Genomic DNA, 4,905 nt, shown 5'->3' on the forward strand with positions numbered 1-4,905 from the left:
ACTGACAGCCCTAATTAACACGTTAGACTGCACCCCATAAACACAATCAAGCCTAGAACAAAACCAGTCAACCACCTCTTTAAACATTTCAGATAAACTACAATGACTCGGGTACACAGAATCAGGGGCCTTCACTTTTTCAAATCGTCTTATAAACGACATAAAATCCAGGGCACATGGTGTGTATATTTGTAAAAGGTGTTTATTTAAATGGGCTTTCCATAAAGGATATAATGATAATAATAATAATAGCTATTATTAGTAGTAGTATTACTACTACTATTAAAAATGAAGTATAATGTTGTATTGTATTAAAATATAAAAATAAACAAATTTATATAGTCTTTTTTTTTTATTGGTTTCATTTTATTTTTTTACTTATGTTCCCCTTAAAATATTAAATATTTGAAAACATTTGATTATCTTTGTATAATAATAATAATTATTATTATATAATATAATAACAAGTATAGTATTCTTATTATTATTATAACAAGCATAATATTATACTATTCCATTATAATATAATATAAATAAAAACACTTCAGATTTCGCTAAAATGTTGCTTTGCTGGCTGTAAATGCAGTAAATCCCTTATAAATCCTGAGCACACAATCTTTGTCAAGTGAAACGGAGTTATCACTAAAATGGGGAATCGTATGAAATGCAAACACCGGGCCGTCATGGCCAGTCGAATGAAGAAAACAGCGGCACATCACTGCATTCACTACTGCAGCTAGGCGCAGATGTACCCCGAGCGAGCCGAGAAGACCACTCATTTCTCTGCAGCCAACTTTATTGTTAACAGTATCCACCAAAGCGTTTTTTTCCTCAGGCTTAGCTAGCATATTTTTTCAGTAGTTTCCAATGGGAGCGCTGTGTTTTTTTAAAACGCCATTTATGATGCGTCTGCCCCATTACTTCAGCGGCTATTCTGTATCACAGCAACCACAGCGCCTCCATAGCGCTCGCAAGCGTTCACAGCTGGGCATTTTCAGAAGAGCGCCTGGCATTGAAAAGTTTTGGTGGACACACGGCAAGCCGACTTTCACCTGATCATGATAATGCACATGTGTGCGTTTTTCTTTCCAGCAAGAACATGTGAAACAATGCAAACACAATAACCATATGCAGACTCGTGTTTTATAGCTGTTTGTTTTATTCCATTCCCTCTGCATTGAATAATTTTTTTTTGTTTACACATTGTTTAATTTAATTTTAGTTGAATTTTCAAATGGAAAAAAAAAAACAAAGGATATACAATTTATAAATTTGTCATGAATATAGCCTGATAAGACTGTTCAGAAATGGTGACAAAAATAATGTTTGATTAGAAAATAACGTCTTTCTAATTGAACGTCATTTAAATAAACGAATATTCGTTTTTATGAGCTCAAATATTCTAATGCAATATTTTTGAAAAATGCCCATCCCTAATTTTTATATCATAATATGGAAATAAGAATGTTGTCTGATTTTTTTCTTTTTATTAAATTGTACTATTTTTACCTCTTATGTTCCACTTAAAAATGTTACAAATATTTTGTTGTTTGATAAAAATCAAGGATAATGTTTTATAGTTTTTAAATGAGAATAATATTATTATGAAATATGAAGGAAAAAAAAACTAGAAATGTCATCTAATTTTTTTTAAATTATTTAGATTTTTATTTATTTTTTACTTTGTGTTCTTTTAAAATACTATATATTTGAAACATTTTATTATATTTGTATTATTATTTTAATTCAAATGTAAAGTATATTTTATTACAATTTTGTTTAAATAAATAATAATAAAAAATAAGCATAAATGCACATTTTTCTATTTTTTTTATTTCTTTATTTATATTTACTCATGTTACTTATATTCCATATTCCACGGTCCATATTCTGTACTTTTGTACCATTTTAAGTCAATATATGAGGTTGCAGGTCTTGCAGCAGTCTTAACTTAGTTTCGTAACTCTTTTGTTTTAAAAGAAGAAGAAAAATCATGTTTTCAGTCTCTCCCTTAATGAATTCATTGAAGTTTTGTCTCCCTTGTGTCTATAACATCTTTGTCAAACCTTCTTTTATTCTCTGCAGGCTCTGTTCAAGAGATGAGTCAGTTACAGCTGAAGCTCCAGCAGGCCCAGTCTGCCCGCGCTATCAGCGAAGACATCAGCAAAGCCCTGCAGGTCAGTCAGTCCACTAATGTTTGACAGCATTGCCAATAATGGGAAACATTAAAGCTGTCCATAAAACAGAGCCCATGTGTTTCTTCTCTCAACAGGAAGAGTTGACTGATCTGAAGGAGCAGATAAATCTGTATGAGTCTGCCATTAACCATGGAGCCCTGGAGTCTAATGGAGACTGGGAGAACCAGCCGTCTGAGTCCTACATGGACCTGGGCATCAAGAAGTCCAAGTGGAGAAATGGACGAATCCACAGGTAACGTTACAATGAACAATAACAATCCAAACTGTATTGCTATAGTGTTCATATTTCAGGCTTCTTATAATCTCACAATTACTTTGTTTTCCAGCAAACCTCATATTGCTGAAGCAGGAGACTCCAACCTGCTGAAGGAGGACGTGGTGCGAGAGCTGAAGAGCGAGTTGCAGCGCTGCCTGAGTCACCTGAAGACCAAGCGTCTGAAGATCTCTGAGCTGCAGGAGGAGCTGCGACGCTCCCAGACCGGAGCAGAACAGCTGCAGACGCAGCTAGAGCAGGCTGAGAGGACCAAACGGGACTCTAAGGTCTGACCTACAGCAAATCAGTGCTTGATGGATCAACCTGTGTGCTGTAGTAGATGTTAGACTTACACCATGTGCGTTTACTACAGGTGAGGGAGAGCAGCTTGGAGAAACACCTGGAAACATCCCACATGACTGCCGCCCCTCACAAAGACCTCATCAGACTGCAGGAGGAGCGGCAGGTGCTGCAGGAGAGAGTGGAGGTCAGTGCAACTTCACAGTCACAAACTTAGAGGACTGTTGTGTCTTGATCAGTGTTGTTTTTTTAACTAAAAATAAAACTATTAAAAATAATTTTCATTAATTGGAATAAAGCTGAAATAATCTAAATAAATAATAGAAATAACAATTTAAAAAAACTTTAAAATTAGAAATGTTGCCTTGGCAACTAACTGAATATGTTTTTGGCCTTTTTCCATTTATTGATAGAGACAGTATCAAAATAATTTTTGGTTAATTGAAATCAAGCTGAAATAATAATAATAAAAAAAAAATGACAACTTATTGGATTTCAGTTAGTTGCCAAAGCAACATTTCAAATTTTTAAGTACTGCAGTAAAAAGTAAAACTAAAATTTTAAATATATAGAAATAATTATAGAAATATAGCACTGAATATATGTATATTATATAGAAATAAATGATATATAAATACATTTTAAAAAATGACAAAAGGACACTGAAAATAAAACAAAACTAATTCTGAATATTAATAAAGACTATAATAATTTGTAACCAGACCGGAGCAGAACAGCTGCAGACGCAGCTAGAGCAGGCTGAGAGGACCAAATGGGACTCTAAGGTCTGACCTACAGCAAATCAGTGCTTGATGGATCAACCTGTGTGCTGTAGTAGATGCTAGACTTACACCTTGTGCGTTTACTGCAGGTGAGGGAGAGCAGCTTGGAGAAACACCTGGAAACATCTCAAATGACTGCCGCTCCTCACAAAGACCTCATCACACTGCAGGAGGAACGGCAGGTCCTGCAGGAGAGAGTGGAGGTCAGTGAGTGGAACCAAACTCTTCATATATATATATATATATATATATATATATATATATGTTTCAGTTAGTTGCCAAAGTTTCAAATTTTTAAGTACTGCAGTAAAAAGTAAAACTAAAATTTTAAATATATAGAAATAATTATAGAAATATAGCACTGAATATGTATATTATATAGAAATAAATGATATATAAATACATTTTAAAAAATGACAAAAGGACACTGAAAATAAAACAAAACTAATTCTGAATATTAATAAAGACTATAATAATTTGTAAATTAATATTAAAATAACATTGATCTGGATCCATGTTTTAAAAAGTCATGATTCCGTTAGCTAGTTGTTACACTAGTCAACCCCAGTTGTGAACGGCAGGCTCTGGAGAAGAGCAATCAGGAGCTGAAGCAGAGTGAGGAGAAGGTGAAGGCAGCCAACTCTGAGCTCTGCACCAAGATGAGGGAGATGATCCAGGAGCTGGACCAGGAGAAACAGGAAGCAGCAGAGAGGTCACTCATCCATTCGTTTTGCTAAAGTGAGAGTTAATTCCACTCTGGTGCATTTTCTGTGGTGTTTGATCGGTGAAATGCTCTGTGTGTGCAGGGATGAGAGGACTCGGCAGCAGTTCAGAGATGACGTGGTGAATCGTGTCCGGGAGCAGCTCACACAGGAGCACACGGCTCACATAGAGCAACTCTCCAGCCAGCATCAGCAGCACCTCCAACAGCTCCAGTACTGCACTACACCTCCACCTTTAAACAAACTTCATAATAACCTTCATAAAGTATGCAGAAGCTGACTTGTATTAACACTGGGTCCATCCACAGGTCAAAGCTGGCTGATCTCAGTCACGAGGTGTTAGCTGTGCAGGAATGCTACATTTCTGTTTGCAAAGAGAAAGACAAGCTGGAGGAAAATCTCCAAAACAAGCTTGAAGAACAGAGGAGATTGAAAGAAAATGAGGTAAGCACTAGATAGTGAATACATTAATTTATTGATTGATTGACAGATTTATATTTTTAATTAAATGTATTATTTTAAGTTATTAATCATATATATATATATATATATATATGTGTGTGTGTGTGTGTGTGTGTGTGTATGTATATATATATATATATATATATATAAAAATGTATACATTTATTTTTAAAAAATCGTGAAAAAAT

General features: G+C 34.7%; 1 pseudogene; it reads left to right on the forward strand.

The window, feature by feature from the left end:
- The window catches only part of LOC107688932 (centrosomal protein of 152 kDa-like), a 29,071-nt pseudogene that overhangs the window by 16,654 nt on the left and 7,512 nt on the right, over positions 1–4,905 (forward strand).

The sequence above is a fragment of the Sinocyclocheilus anshuiensis genome, unplaced genomic scaffold (assembly GCF_001515605.1).
Source record: "Sinocyclocheilus anshuiensis isolate Anshui unplaced genomic scaffold, SAMN03320099.WGS_v1.1 scaffold1062, whole genome shotgun sequence".
In the NCBI taxonomy this organism is placed as follows: domain Eukaryota; kingdom Metazoa; phylum Chordata; class Actinopteri; order Cypriniformes; family Cyprinidae; genus Sinocyclocheilus; species Sinocyclocheilus anshuiensis.